Below are 17,111 nucleotides of genomic sequence, written 5' to 3'. Positions count from 1 at the left end.
TGAACTTGGTTTCGTGGTATAATAGACACTCTAAAAGTTTCACAGCATGTTGTCGTGAGTTTTTTGACAGCTGAAGATGTTTCGGAAAAAGAAATTAGTCGCCGTGTGGCTGCCGTGTACGTTGAACATTGCATTTCATTGGCCACTGTGAAGCGTTGGAGCAAATGGTTCCAAGAAGGACGTGAAAGTTGCGAAGACGATCCAAGACCGTGCCAAAGCCACCGTGCAATCAACCCAACACAATTGCAAAGGCTAATTAGAAAAGAACGGAGGATAAGCATCGGTGAATTGGCAGGGCGTGTGAACATCCGTCATGGTTCGGGTCACACCATAATTCATGAACATCTCGGTTATCGGCTCTTATGTGCGCAATGGGTGCCCAAGATTTTGAACCACGGTCAGAAAACAGAGAGGTTAGGCGCTGCCTTGACTCATAAAATCCTGTATCACAATGAGGGTGACGACTTTTGTCTGCAATTGTGACCGGGAACGAATCATGGTGCCACTACTACGAGCCTGAAAGACGACGGCAAAGCTTACAGAGGAAACTTTTCAATTCATAACCCCCAAGAAAAGCGAAGGCCGTCATTTCTGCCGAAAAGGTGTTGACTTTTTTTCGGTAGTCAGGGGCCATAACTGATCGAATTTGCTAAACCTAGAGACACTCAATCGTTTCGGATATTGTAAAACGTCGGATCGGCTGCGTGTCGCAATCAAAAACAAATGACGTGGAAATTGAGGAATGGGGTCATTCTGCTCCACAATTCCCGTCTCCACGTCGCTGATGTCGTTAACATAAAACTGGCAAAGTTCAAGTGGGAAACGCTGCAACATTTGCCATACAGCCTAGACCTGTCGCCTTGTGGCTTCCACATTTTGGAGCATCTGAAAAAAAAAACAGCTCGAAAGAACCAGGATTGTGTCGGACGATGACGTGAAGGAGTAAGTTACAGACTTTTTGAAGCAGCAATCCAAGGAACCTATGAGACGGGAATCACGCGACTCGTTAGTCAGTGGGGTAAATGTCTAAATGCTTATGGAGACTACTTTTAAACAAAGTACGCCGTTAGTCATATATTCGCATTGGCTGACTTTCATTTGACTCGTCCTCGTACATTTGGCAGAACTCCTTATTTTTATATTTATTTCATTTATTCTACACTGATAGCCTGGGTGCCAGGCCTTAAGCAGGAGTGAGCATACATAATTTTTTGGCCAAATACTTGCAACATATAACATCACAGAGACATGGTGAAAAAAATATAAAAATAACTGAACAAGGAAACTATGCTGAAATAAACATGACGTTATCTATAATGAAGTGCATCATTATACAACCAACACAATAAGAAAAAAATCAGGTTTGGTGCCTGAGCCCATTCATAAATAGTTCAACTGTTTCACATTTTACAACATCGGCTGGTAGACAATTCCATTCACGGGGTGTTCTCCGAGGAGGAGGAAATAACTATTTCGTGTCCTGCGAGTTGGTGGGGAGAGCCAAAGGGTCCGCCTAGGTGACGGCCAGGAGTTCGTGGGTCCTGGCGGCATCCTCGGCCCGCTGGACGGCCCCATAGTTGATCCTCCAAAAAATAAATTTTTGAACGTATCTGTGGAATTTATAAAATCTGCAACTTTCTTAGAGGGACAAACGCGCATTGTACATTCTGACGATGGTTTTATATACGATGCCTTATCAATTCCAATTTTGTCATGAAAAACTAAATAAAAGAATTTCAGCCTTTCCGTACTTCTTCGTAGCCTTTCAAGTTCCGCTTTTTGAAAGACATGTGCTCTCTGTTGCGACTATAATTTCTGTGAAATTACTCACAATACACGACCGATGACAGCTGCTCCTGCGCCATGCATTCTAACAAAGGACAGTGTCATTGAGATTTTTCCCTGGTCATTGCACATGCACGAAAATATAAACAAAGTTCTTGAACGAAAGAGACAGAGAGATGCAAATGAGAAAAGCGCGGAGGTTAACAAAGCTTCATTAAAATATTCGTCCGCAACTTGTTCATTTCATGGCCTTTGCATGTTCCATATCAGCGGCATGCACTGCTTTGCTGGTTTCAAACTAATATAGTTCTAAAGTTTGTGTGATATTTTCTTTACGTATTAACTAGACAGAAAGCATGGAAGCATTGATATCAGTTATTTCGAGAACAATTTTTGAGACATACGAGTATACTATTTTACGAAAAAATACATATTTTACTCCTCTATCTGGACAGTGCGTAGCGTTCAACTATTCGTTTGCAGCATCTTTCGCAATGGCAATGCAGTTATTATTAATGTATTTGAACCCTCGACAAATTCCATGAGGAGGAGGCGGAGCCGGACCGTGATCCCTCCCCCCCCCCCCCTCCCGAACGAAATTTCTGGCTACACCACTGATCGAATGTACTAGAAAATGTTCTAGTACATTCCTACAGTCCTCTAGTTTTGAGGACAGTAAGATAAACTAAAATATAACGGATCACTGTGGCACGGCCCTTCGATAAAAACACACAATGTGTGTGTTTTCATCGATGAATCATCGAACAGCCTTGGCTTGTGGGATTGGTGGCGCAAAGAAAGGGATAACACGATAACGATACTTCGTGCTTGGCCAGCAGAAGTGAGCTCGCAGCTGCGGCGACCTCGATACACCCGGACGTTGAACAGCTGGCTGGACAGTTTCAGGAAAGCTCACGTCCGTCGGCGTCGGTGGTTCAGTGGTAGAATACTCGCCTGCCACGCGGGTGGCCCGGGTTCGATTCCCGGCCGACGCAGTTTTTTTTTTTTTAGATTATTTGTTTAAAGAGTTACTCTTTTTCGTAATCGTTCTCGTGCGACGGATGATTTAAGAATGTATTTATCCGTGATTATAAAATAAGTTATCTTGCGTGTAATCGCGGCTTTTTCAACCCGTAATCCGGCAGATTTCGAGAAGCAAAAGTCCACAAATTTCCGGAGTAAACAAGAACGTGACGTTTCCGCTGCGATGCGGCAATGCTTACGTTCGTCAAACTGGCCAATATATTAATAACTGCGGCAGCATTTCCGCTCCTTGGAGGGTGATAGCGCGGCGCCAATCTCCCCAGACACACCAGGGAATGCAAAGGTTGCTACCCCAAATCCAATCAAGCCATCATTGTAGTACGGGAGACTCTAGACTTGAGCGGGAAATTTTGGAAGCGGCACACATGCGTTGACTTGGCCTAGACGCGTGTGTTAGTGAGCCTTCGGTGGCTCTCCTAGACATGCAAAGAAACCTGGTTTTTTATTAACTGGTGATAGTTGTTATTTGCCCCTTGGCACTTTCCATAGTCATCTAGGATGTTTTCTGCAGCGTGTGTTTCATCTTCTTCAGCATGTCAATTAAGGCACGCTACGCGCAGATGCGACCTTTTGCTGCTGCATAATAAGTATCAGTCGCTAGTTACCGCTCGTCCTGTTCACTCCTTCGTCTTACGGCCCGCCTGAAGTAGCGGTTCTTCAAACGCGATGTTGTCGGATGGATACTGTGTTTAGAAAAAGTTTATTTCGACAAGAGACGATACGAACACTGAGTCATAATCACGGCACGATTCCACCGGGACGATAACATGTAAGAAACGAAACACAGCACGCTTTCAACGTAAGTAATGTCCGAGTCCTCACGCACCAACATATAAACACGTATACCCACGGAAAGGCACAGTTACACATAAACTAAATGCCACATGTACAAAATGATTTTCAATATATACAGTTTACACAATGGTTATGTACAATGAGGATGTGATAGAACATTTTACGCAATGTTGAAGTGATGCGCACGAGATGTGTATATACAAAAATGATCATGTATACGAGAAGGCACACACACAGCAATCACGGGCACCTGCATTCTATGCGCATTAAATGAGTACTTCTGATGGTCTGTCTACAAGAACCAGGCTGGACGAAAATTCAGCCATACGCGTCCATCAGCCACCGACAGGAAACGACATGACCACTGTCGAAGGAACTCTTCTTCTCCAAGGAAGAACAACTCCTCCGACAGAAACGACAGTAGCTCAGAGTAGAGCCTCCCCATAAGTGGAAACAGAGCACGGTGATGACGTCCCATGGCAACTGCCTTGCACTGGTTACGCCATAGACAGAAGGCCCCCGCAGCAATTAAAAGTCGCACGAAGCGGCCACGTGAGCAGCGACCAGATGTAATAAAGCGGTTAACTCCAAGGCCACGAAATCCAGTATGCACGGCCCTCCAAAATATCCTGGCAACGACGCATTGCGGCAGTACATGTTTATTGGATTCTTGAAGGGTGCAATTGGGACACTGCGAAGATGGGAGAATGCCCCACCGCTCAAGACTGTCCCGAGTTGGAAGCACTTGCCACCCTAGACGCCACATGAAGTCGCGTAGGTGGCCAGGCAAAAATGACGCCGTTATCGCACCCCACGACACATTATTTGAACGTGCGAGGGCGCTGGCGGAACTAGAGGAAGCAGTAAGGCTGGCATAGTATCTACTACACGGTTTTGTAGAACGTCTACATTAGGACATACCTGTTGTATGTGGCGATAAAATGCCACGGCCGTACAGTAAAACGTAGGTGCGTTTAACACTTGTGGTCCGTGATTTAAGCGTACGCCCGGTAACATGTAGCGAATTTTCGTGCCAAGGAAATAGCAAGCGAGTTCACGCGCTGGACACTGATCATGCTGTAACAGACAGAGCAGAAATCGCAGAGCAAGCAGCCGGCAGCGGACAGACACGGATGGGAAGGCGAACCCACCGCGTGAGCGTGGTTGCCCAAGCGCCGCGCGACAGACCAGTTCTGTACGGCCCGACCAGAAGAAGGCACCTAGAAGGGACTGCAAGGACCTAGTAACCCGTAATGGTGGCTGCACGATGTGACAAACGTACCACACTCGGCCGCAAAATACAGACTGCGCTAAGTACCATCTTTCTGATAGGGGTAAATCATACCCTTGAACATCTTCAATATTTCGCCTTACATCTTCAAGAATTGAGAGCCACACAGAGTATGATATGCCATTAGAGGTGTAGTCAAGGCCTAAATGCGAAGAGAATTGCTCTTTTGAAGGCGGAAAAGGGGACTTAGGCGTGTCTGTGGTGAACCAATGAACAAATAACGACATTTTGAAAAATTTAGCGCAGCACCTGAAATATTTCCGTACTCAGTGAAAATTCGAAGGCTACGGGTTAAGCTATCTTCATTCCTGAGATATAATGTGATGTCATCGGCGAAGGCTGTCACCTTCACAACACCGCTACCAGGCAGTGGGAGACCGCATATGTAAGGGTCTCTCACTATTGAGCGCAGAAATGGTTCAAGGCTGAGCACAAAGAGTACTGGGGACAGAGGGCACCCTTGACGAACGCCACGAGTAACGGGAAACGGTGCACTTTCTCGACTATCAAGGAACAATGTACTTCGGATATTTGAATAGGTATTTCTAATAAGTTCAACAAAATTTGACGAGAAGCCGAACGAGGTCAGTACATTAAAAATGTAGTTATGTTCAAGGCTATCGAATGCCTTTTCTTGATCTAGTGAAATTAAGAGATCACGTGCCGACCTGGTCAGCGTGTATGTCATTATGTCACGCGTAACAAACGAAAGACTGTGTATCTCTCTGCCAGGGACTGAGCATGCCTGATGGTGTCCTATTAGAGAAGGCATCAGGCTTCTCAAGAGCCGGGTGATAACAGCTGTGAAGGTTTTGTAGTCAACGTTGAGAAGCGTGATTGGCCCCCATTCCTCTGGACGAACTGATGACGGATCGTGCTTAGGTATTAGCACAATACGACCGTCCCGAAAACTAAACGGGAAATCAAAGTTCTCAAAGCATTGGCTCATAACAGATACGAAAGTGGCACCAATATCTTCCCAGAACGTTAGATAAAACTCAACGGGTAACCCGTCCGGCCCTGGGGCCGAGCCACGCTTCATGGAAGATAATGCTGCCTTCACTTCCTCGGCTGATGGTCGTGCACAAAGACGGTCAGCTACCTCAGGTGGAAACTGAGACAGCCCAGTAAGGAATGTATGAAATCCTTGAGAGCCAGAATCTATTTGCATGGTCGTACGCGCCATGTTTTCAAAATGCGTTACAAAGAGCGAATAATCACGCGTGGGAGGTGGTGTAAGAGGAAGTGCTCTTGGGGCTGCAGAACCGAATGCATTCGGCTGTCTAAAAAGCGAGTTTCTTGAAAAGCGCAGAACTTCGGGGTGTGCACACGGATTACGTCTGCATCGCCAAGCAGCAGTTGACAAAGACGATGCCGCCATGAGGCGTTGGAAGCTCCTCCGCAGCTCACGCTGCCAGGACCGCATCAACGGAGTCAGTTGATTGACCCGAAGGGCGATGCGGAGCTTCGTGGCAGTATCCGCCAGTTCTTTTGACATACGTCGTCTGAGCGCACGTCCTTCAACTGAACTGTGCAGACGCCACTGCACCTTGAGCGCATCCCATGACTCTCGGTCAGATCTAGAAACAGAGGCGCCCAAGACTCTTGACAAACAAGAGCGCGAGCGCGCGTCATGTAGAACGCGGATGTCCAGACGCCAGGGTTTTACTGATGAGGAAGCAGGGAAGCGAATTTCAAGTATTACTGGTTTGTGATCGGAAATATAAACAGGGGATGAAGGTAACGTTATCACATCAGACCGGGTGACATACTGAGCTAGACTGCTTGGCACATAGGCACAGTCTAACCTGCTTGAATTCGCACAGCGTGGCCAGGTCCAGGTAAATAAAGAACCATGAAAAAGGCTATATGTATCCAGCAACGAAAAATGCTGGACGAGGCGACGCAACTCCCGTGCGTTCCAATCAGGGCGACCCCAGCCCGGGCCTTGCACATCTGCTCGCGTGTCTAAGACGCAGTTAAAATCCCCAACGAGCACCACGTGACGACCGTCAAGGAAATACACGTCCAGGTCACGGAAAAAATTATTGGACCTAATGGCCTGCGCGGGTCCATATATGCACAAAATCCGTAACCTAAATGAAGATAGTACACAATCAAATGCCAATATTCGCCCAGTCCCATCATAAAAGACATGATGATCTCGCAAGAGAGCTCTGTTGAAAATAATAATGTCAACTCTGCTAGATCGTGATGTCGCCAAGGAGAAGAAACAGCCTAGGTTAAAAGTGCGTTTGAAAGTAAGGACATGTCCAATGGTGAAAAAATTTGTTTCTTGTAAACACAGTATGTCACAATTTTTTGCGCGGGCGACGCTGATAATTTCGGCTTGTTTTATAGGACTTCGGAACCCTTGTGCATTTAATGAAATAATCTTCAGGGTGTCAGCCATAATCAATTAAATGTATCACCAAACTGACCTGGTCGTGTTGTTCAAGTCGGCGCCCCGGGAACAAGTCCAGGGGTTAAGCAGTGCACGCGTCACTTTTTCGACCCTCTCGAAGAAGGCCGAGGTTTTTTGGGCCGCTGTAACTCGGCACGGCGATCGGGGCCGCCATCCGAGCCAGAGGCTGACGCACGAGCGCGTTTTACGTCTCGTGGGGCCGCCATTTCTATGTCGAGTTCATCCAGGCTTGGCGAGAGTCCAACGCTGCTATCAACTCCGAGGCTGAAGCTGTTTTCTGATGAGGATGATGTCGGTAGCGGTAGGACGGCGGGATTGATTTCATCGTCGCCGAGAACTTCGGCAGCTGGGGGCTCATTCAGATGTAATGGTTGCGCCGTTGTAGGAGATGCAATTGAGGCGGATGAAGCCACAGCAGAATTCGTGGGTATATCGACTGTAGTGATCGCAAGGTCAGGTGTTTTACCTGCGTTTAAAACTCTGCTGCGATCAGGAGGAGTGATGGTAGCAGCCGAAGTGGAGGCGCTTTCGGCCCCAGCACGCGTGTCCTTCGCTGCTTGGAAGGCCAGCGAACATGGCGTGTTGCGATCCGCCACGTCATGGTCTTCTTTTTCAGTAGAAGATGCCGGCGAAGATGATGATGATGATGATGAAGCCTCAGGTAATTGCACAAAACCACTGAGGGGGATAGGCCACGAATCGGGTGGTAATATGACTCAATAAATGAAATAAAATAAGTTGGTTAATAAATAAATAACACCCAAAAAGAAAGGAAAACGAATAATCCAATATGTGAAATAAACTATGAATACATGAGTTGAAGTATTGATCAATACTATAGTAAGCCTTGCGTTGATAGGAATGTTAAAAAAGGATATATTTAACTTGAGTAAGGTAAATTACGAATAATAATAGTAAGATTTGAACTGTGAATTTGTGCGTTTACTTTTTGAATTTTCTAAAGTACAGTAGAAATAAATCAATTCTTGAAACTAAAAACTATCAACAAGGCATTCTTTTTGTGCCACATAGGAAATTATAAATCGCTAGGCAAACGTTCCTGTGGCTATATCCCAAAACTGTTGCTCCAAGGGAGAGTATAACAGTGCTGCTTAATGGTAATCCTAAATTTTGAAGTGGAATTTCTAGACATACTTTTCGATTATTAGAAAACCGCCGGCATGATAATAAAAAATGATCTATAGTTTCTGGTTCATTGCAGAGGTAGCATAGAGGGGATACCGCCAGACCACATCTGTGCAAGTAAAAATTAAGTGTTGGAATACGGCAACGCAGCCTAGTAAATGAAACTTCAAATTTCCGGTGAGGACACCATTGCCGGTTCCAAGAATAATTTAAGTGTAAAAAATCTGAAGATTTTGCCAATGACAGAGCTTTTTTGTCCTCGCTCAAAGAAAATTGCCGATATCTGGCTGCAGTAATGTCCGCAGTTGCCGGCAGCACAAATAGCACAGGACCTGCTAAAGAAGCTCTTGCTAAGGAATCGGCTTTTTCATTAATATGAATGTCTCGGTGGCCAGGGACCCATACTATATGCACTAAACTTAAGTGAGGTTGGATTTAAGTTGGTTGAAGATTGGATTTTCCAGCGCGGCAGCGGTGCTACTATGCAGACCAACCCGTTTCTATACCTTCTGCAGGTTTCGCTCAGTTTGCTGCTTGTGCCATCGGGACCGACAGCGAACATTTCTACGCTGGATCTGCTGCCGCCTATCTTCGGATCTACAACTGGGAGCCAGAATGATAAAGCCCTGCTTGACATCAGCATTACGGTGCCACCAGGAGCCACGCTATCAACATCGGAAACGGAAAGCGGATCATCGTCGACGTCATACTGCCATGCTATAAATACAACCTGCAACAGGCCGTCAACCAGTGGGCGCGGCAGCGGTGCTACTATGCAGACCAACCCGTTTCTATACCTTCTGCAGGTAAGAAAACGCTATGGAAAAGTTTACTGTAGTAACAACGTCTGTCTGCTCCTGCTGTCGTGCCCACGGCGCTTGATCGATCTTGTGTACTTGATGCATGCTCTTTTTCAAACTCTTCTACTACTTAGCGGGGACGTTGAAACAAATCCGGGCCCAGATGATGTGACCATTGCAGAACAGCTGAAGTCTATTGCGAAAGATATCCAAGAAATAAAGAAAGGTAAAGCAGCGGCTAACCAAAAGCTTAATGCAATCGACAAAAAACTGGAAAAGATCGGAATGCTTGAGAAACAAGTTGCTGAGAGCAATGAAAAAATAGCTGCACTTGAAGAGAATGTGTCCTTTCTGGCAAGAAAGGTTGACGAACTGGAAAATAGAAGTCGTAGGTCGAACCTCATCATATATGGGTTGGATGAAGAAGAGGGTGAATCCACTGAAAGTCTCCGTGGGTCTGTAACTAGAAACATCTTTCAGGATATACTACATATTGAAGTCGAAGGCATTGAAAGGATTCATCGTCTGGGGCGAATGCGAAGTGACAGAACAACAAACAGGCCAGTCATGTTGAAACTTTTGGACTATCGTGATAAGGTGAAGATCTTCAAATGCTGCTCAAAACTAAAAAATTCAGGATATTCTATCAGCGAAGACTTTTCACGTCCTCTCAGGGAAATCAGAAAGAAACTATGGGACACAACTAAAACAAACCGTGACAGAAAGGAGAAGGTCTTCTTAATGCACGACAAAGTAAGCATCAATGGCCAGCTTTTCAAATGGGATGAGGAAATAAACGACTTCGTCGAAATAAAAAAAAGTGAGAAGAAACTAGAAAAAAAACGGAAATGCGAGCAATCCATCAAAAAGAACACGCAGCTACCGATAACCCTATTAAATATAAACGCGCGCAGCCTTCTAAATAAGATTGACCGCTTGGAAGCTACCCTTCTCGCCTTTAATCCAGATATTGTTGTGATCACTGAGACTTGGCTTCACTCTGGCGTTCAAGATCATGAAATCGTTCCCCCGGGCTATGTCATCATTCGCAAAGACAGGGAATCTAGGGGTGGGGGAGTGGCCTTGGTCTTAAAACGTGATCTACCCTTTACGCAAATGCCTGACATTCCTGGTGTAGAAGCCGTTTGGTGCAAAGTTCACTTGAAATGTAAATCTGTTAATGTGGGCGCGGTCTACAGGCTACCAAATGCTGAAACTGTGTATTTGGATCTTCTGTTTGATTACATGTATAAATATGTATATGGCTCTGTGATCATATTAGCGGGCGACTTTAATTGTCCGCTAGTTAACTGGAATACATTAAGCTCAACTGATGCAACAAGTAATGCCATGTATCGTATCCTATTCACTTTAGAGCTTGTACAAATTGTTAGAGAGCCTACTCGTGAGCAAGGATCATCCAATTCTATACTAGACTTGGTGTTTGTTAGTAACTACTTCAGAATAGATGATTGTAAAGTTGAAGTGTCAAAAGGAATTTCTGACCATGAAACGGTACTGTGTACGCTGTTCTTGCCAAACTTGGGTCGCCAGCGCGGTCCGACGAAATATGTGCGCGCATTTAACAGAGCGAACGACGCGGCTGTTATGACGTATCTTATTCATGAATTTAATGATTTTTATGATTTGTATGTTCAGAGTATCATAACTGTTAACGCCTTGTGGGTACAATTTAAAGAGCACGTGATGCATTGCATCACAAATTTTATCCCTTTGAAAAAGAAGGTAACATGCAAGCACAATCCGTGGATTACTCGAGAAATAATCCACATGAAACGGAAAATTAATAGGTTAAGGCAACGAAACGGGCAACGACCAAACTCAGAACTAAAGATAAACATAATTTCGCTCACAAAACAATTAAAGAATAAAGTACTCGAAGCTAGGAAACAATTTTGTGGCAATACACTTAACATCTTCATTAAAAATTCGCCGGCCATGTTCTGGAGGTATTTAAACAGAAAGAATGTTACTGCTAGTTCGCCTACACGTGGAAAGCAGCAAGCTGACTCATTTAACAATTACTTCCAGTCGATATTCACCGCCGATAACGGTGTTTTAGGAACATTAGCGTGCTATAGTAATGAGTCTACGCAACTTTCTGGCGCTCCGGCCATAAGTGCACCTGGGATTCTTTCTCTGTTGTTGAACCTTGATGAAAGAAAGAGTTGTGGTCCTGACGGAATTCCAAACTGCTTTCTTAGGCGCTATGCCGAACCAATCAGTGAATATCTCTACCTCATATTTTCTAAGTCACTTCAGGACAGCTGTCTGCCCGCTGAATGGAAGGTAGCAAAAATTGTGCCCATTCACAAATCAGGCGACGTAACGTCCCCGTCCAATTACCGGCCTATATCCCTCACATGTACCTGTTGTAAAATTCTTGAGCACATCTTGTTAAAATTTCTTAAAGAACATACTGAGACTAAAAACATCATTCACCAAAACCAGCATGGCTTCAGAGCAGGGTTATCCACTATTACCCAACTGGCAGAAATCTTTCATGACCTCGCAGAGGGAATCAATCATCAAAGTCAAAGTGATATAATTTTCCTTGATTACTCAAAGGCTTTTGATCGCGTGGCACATGCTAAACTGAATTTCAAACTAAACAAAATACTTGGCGATGGTCCCGTTACGAGGTGGATAGCCAGCTACTTATCGGAACGCCGACAATATGTGCAATACAATGACCATGCTTCTGATATCGTTCCGGTCATTTCTGGCGTGCCGCAGGGCTCTGTGCTAGCACCATTTTTGTTCATTTTATACATAAACGACATAACATACCACGTTGATGTGAAGGTGCGTCTCTTTGCGGATGACTGCGTGCTGTACCAAAAAATAAACACTCATGAAGACCAAATAAGGTTAAACACAGCTTTGGGCAACGTCATAAAGTGGTGCAATACATGGCAAATGGCAATCAACATGGAAAAAACTGTAGTGATGTCTGTCACAAATAAGAAAACAAAACTTAATTTCCCTTACGGTACTGGCAACGGCGTTCTCAGAACAGTAACTGAAAAGAAATACCTTGGTGTGATTATTTCTGATAATCTCAGCTCTAAAACCCAAGTACAAAACATTACCAAAAAAGCAATGAACAGTTTATACTTCCTTAAGCGCACCTTGCGCTTTGCGACTTCAGATACCAAGTTACTCGCATATAAAGTCCTTATCCGTCCAATCTTGGAATATGCAAACGTCGTCTGGTTTCCATATATGCAAAAAGATGTACACATGCTCGAATCAGTTCAACGAAAAGCTGTTCGTTTTATCTACCATAGATACCGGCGCACGGATTCTCCCACAGAGCTGCTTTCCAACGCAAGCCTAGACACCTTATCAAGCCGCGTCACGCTCCATAGACTGAAGTTTCTTTATCAATTAATTCATAACGCATTTAACATGGACCCTGCTACTTACATTAGTTTTAATCGTTCTAGAGAAACACGTCACAAGCATGACTTTACGATTAATGAATACTCTTGTGCTAACAACACATATTACTTTTCCTTTTTCCCTCGAGCCATAAGAGAATGGAACGGCCTAGATAAATCTAACTGCGCAGGATTCCTTGAAAAAGTTCGCTGAGCTCGCTGCCTTGTCAGTCTTGACAACAATCCAGACCTGATCATCACGTTCAGACTGTATTGATTTTGTGTTGTCGCCCACTCGGTGAGTAACTGGCATATTACTGTATACTGTTTGTATTGTTGCCCGCTTGATGTGTAACTGGCGTATTACTGTACTGTATTGTATTCCTGTATCTTGCTGATAAATCCACTCCTGTAACAGTCCCAGTGGGACTAACAGTGTGTTAAATAAAAAAAATTAAAAAAAAACGACAGACCGGACATCCAGATGGTGCTCGCCTCCACCGCATCGTCGTAGAACGCGCACCTATAAAGCGAGATATAAGAAGGAAGAAGAAGCATGTGCTTGCTGCGGTAAAGCTAAATCAAAGCTAAGGAAGCTATGGGGCATGTTTTATTAGAATGTGAAGACGTCTACCCAGCGGTCGATTTAGGCACCATATGGCCTCCTTGAAGCCCTTAAGTTCAGCGAGAGCAGCGCAAAAGTAAACATGTCCGTAATAGGGATTAGTAAGATATGAGGATTGGTGGAAGAAAAGTAGGGAAACGACATAAAACGGAGACGTACAAAAGCACAGTTGGCAATAGGGGATCAGAAAATTTAGTTGTAAGAGTTCAGTGTTTTTTTTTATTGTTTAACTTAGGTAGGAGATTAGGCAGTATAATGCCAAGAGCTTGGTGGCGCAAGCCACCGCCCCGTTCCAAAGGGGACGCTTATAACATCCATCCACACATCGTCCGCGTCGCGGCCCCTGCAAGAGGCCGCGTTTCTACCAGAAGGCTCGCCTTCGTGCATAGCGTTCGCCGCGAGCGTTTCGCGGTAAACATTGCGTTTCCAAACGCTGCAGCTGCCGGGAACCGTGAGAAGCAGTCAGGGACCTCTGAACGCTATCGCGCTCCACCCTTACAGGCGAAGCTTAAGCGTCCTTCAACTTTTTCCCCTCTTTTTGGCAGAAACGCGGCCTCGTGTGTGCTCCTAGGAGTGTGGACAGCGATGGATGGATGGATGTTACGAGCGCCCCACCATGCTCTTGCTATTATATTGTCTAATGTCCTACCTGTGTTTAAAATGAAAAAAGAACCCACAACGAATTAATTCACATAACTAAAGTTTCTGAACCCCTATTGTGAACTTCGTTTTTGTACGCCTCCGTTGTTCGTTGTTCTCCGTTGTTTGTCATTTCCCTACCTTTCCTTCACCAATCTTCAAACTGCCTCTTACTAATCTCAATTGCGGACATGTTTACTTTCCTCCTGCTCTTGCTGAATCCAAGAGCTTCAAGGAGGCCAGTGGTGCCCAAATCGACCGCCGGGCAGATATATCCACATTCTAATAAAACATGCTCCATCGTTTTCCTAGCTTTACCGCAGGAAGAACATGCTTCTTCTTCCTTCTTATATTTCGCTTTATAAGTGCATGTTCTAAGGCACCCTGATCTCGCTTTGAAAAGTAGAGCTTCCCTTTGAGTTATCATACATTGTTTCTTTTCTGATTTCGTTTTTTCCTCTTAAGTAGTTCCTCATGGCAGGTTTCTTTTCCATTGCCGTCACCCATGAGATTATCTCAGCTTGACTTTCCGCTTGACGTTCTTTGTTGCTGCGTTGCTGACCATACAGGCCGCATACTTGCTGGTAAGCTCCCTAGTTCGTTTCCTCCACTATGAATCAATGTTTTTGTTGTACAAATACCTGAACACTCTCCCAACCCATTCACTTTCTTCCATATTCCTCAGTCGTTCTTCATAATCAATTTTACTATGAGTTTCCCTCCCTTCAAAACTTGTCCAGCCCATTGTAAAGATGTGACGGAGGTGAGCGCCATCTGGAGGTGTTGCAAAGAGCAGGGTGCGCTGATTTATGGCCTCCGACATTGGCGCGCGCAAATCTCAGAGGCTATGACCACTCTATGAATGGTATAAACGCTGGAAAAGGGTATTGTGACTTAAGTTTCTGCATAACACAATTGTTTTCTTCTATATTTTAATTACAATCCCACGCTATCATGTCTGTAGGTTGTGTGTAAGTTGTGCTTTACGATTTTTCCGACGTATTTTACCTTGAGCAATTCAATTAGTTCAGTAACTTCCTTGCGCTACATGGAGCGCCTGTGTGGTTCGAAATTATTTTTGACAAAACGACAGTCGACGTTGCATGCCAATGCCAGAAAGGCTATCCAGTGCCATCACTGAACATGGCATTTCTGTTGCAGTTGCATCCATATGCGTCAATGTGCGCAATGTGTGATGGCTTTGTCTTGAGGGAGGCCCACTTCCTTGGGGCTCCTGCTGCTGATGATTATCTTCCATGCATATATATGGCTGTTTGAAATGCTTTATCAAAGAAGCCATTTGTTTTGCATTCTAAAGGAGGTGTGTTTCAAGATGATTCGGGTGCCCCCCTCCCCCCACCCGTCTTAGTGGCTGCACAAAATATAACAAACCGCCATACTTATGAGGTAAATGATAAAAAATTGTGACGTCTCGCTTCACCGCGAACTAGGCGTCGAAAGCACAACATATACGAAGCTATCAGCACTCTGTGCATTTTGTACACATCGCAGATCGCTGTGAAGATGAGGCCCGCGCGACCGCGCACTTTGTCCTCATCGCAGATCGCTTTCAAGATATAGGCGCCCACGCGGCGTATGCAGTAGTCGCCGGTAGTGGCAGGCTAAGCCCCAGTTTGACCTTGGCCGAGTTAGATGGTCAGATTTACGGAACCAGTCATTTTCTGGGTTTGCACCTGGAGTAGTTGAGCTATCGCTCTAAAATGTGCTCAGCCGCTCGCGCTCATCTGCCACCCACTTGAATTACATTGGAGCACGCTCGCCCATCCGCTCACACAGGAAGCCAATGCGCATCAAACCACCATTCTTTTTGGGTCACTTTCACACCCACAACGTAGGGCACGCGGGTGCCATAGCATCATATCGCATGTGGACTTATACAGAACATGGCGCGACAGAATCTTGCTGCTATGCTTCGGTGACCGCTCTCTGTCGCGCGGCGCGCGATTTGAGAGGTTTGCCAGCAACCGCTTGTTATTCAGCCATTCGACTACCTGCGACAGCGGTAGTTTCCATTTGCCTCGATATTCCTTCGCAGCGGCAGTTAAATTTCGTTATATTGAAATCATGTATAAACACCCTTTGTTATGTTAAGAGTTCGAAATTCATGGTTTTACAGAGAAAAATTATAAAAATCTAGGATACTTTGCTATATCGAGAATTTCGTTTAATTGAAGTACATTATATCAAGGTTTAACTGTATATATTGTTCAAATGTTCAGCAGCATGCTGCAGTTCACATGGCCATCTATCCTGACACTCCATGCCTGCATGGTGAGTATGCGAGTTCTCATTACCCAGGGCACTGGAGCTTGTTGACGCATAACCACAGGAACTCCTTCAAACAGCTTGTATATGGCACGGTGGTCACAGGCAACATAGCCAATATACTTTTAACAAAGACTGTACCTTACTACATATCACGCAATATATGTACTGCATATCTTACACAGCGCACTGACACTCGGTAGACAGTCTCGTCTAAAAGTGTGACCACCCAGATTTGCCATTTTTGTCATGCCACACCGGTCTAGAATACATGGCAAACCGCAAGTGCGTTCAAGTCGCCACGAGTAAGTGGTGCTTCATCATCATCATCAGCCTGGTTACGCCCACTGCAGGGCAAAGGCATCTCCCATACTTCTCCAACAACCCCGGTCATGTACTAATTGTGGCCATGCCGTCCCTGCAACCTTAATCTCATCCGCCCACCTAACTTTCTGCCGCCCCCTGCTACACTTCCCTTCCCTTGGGATCCAGTCGGTAACCCTTAATGACCATTGGTTATCTTCCCTCCTCATTACATGCGTTTGTGGTGCTTGTGAAAGGGCAACCAAAAGTTATGATAACAGTGACCATGTGGCCAGTTTTCCACCAGCACAAATATTTCCTTCATTACTTCACTAAATTAATGCAGCACTCAAAGGTGTTATAGAAGTGTCATTAAGTAGTATGTTTTCCTGGTGTCCAGGGACAACAAAATGTCACACCAAATTTAATCTTCTAGTCAATGGAAGCCATATTATAGGCCACAGACTAGTAATGTTTAAATTTATCATTTAATTACAGGCACTTAAAATGTTACTAATACAGCTTCTTGAAAGAGACACCTTCATTGAATATTTGGTCGTGATTCTAG

General features: G+C 44.9%; 1 non-coding gene across 1 annotated transcript; it reads left to right on the top strand.

The window, feature by feature from the left end:
• Positions 1-2,709: 2,709 nt before the first annotated feature.
• On the top strand, positions 2,710-2,780 carry TRNAG-GCC (transfer RNA glycine (anticodon GCC)). Its single transcript has one exon. It is a non-coding gene; the product is annotated as a tRNA-Gly (tRNA).
• Positions 2,781-17,111: the final 14,331 nt, after the last annotated feature.

This window comes from Dermacentor variabilis, chromosome 4 (genome assembly GCF_050947875.1).
Source record: "Dermacentor variabilis isolate Ectoservices chromosome 4, ASM5094787v1, whole genome shotgun sequence".
Lineage (NCBI taxonomy): Eukaryota > Metazoa > Arthropoda > Arachnida > Ixodida > Ixodidae > Dermacentor > Dermacentor variabilis.
This window is presented reverse-complemented; position numbering and strand designations above follow the sequence as displayed.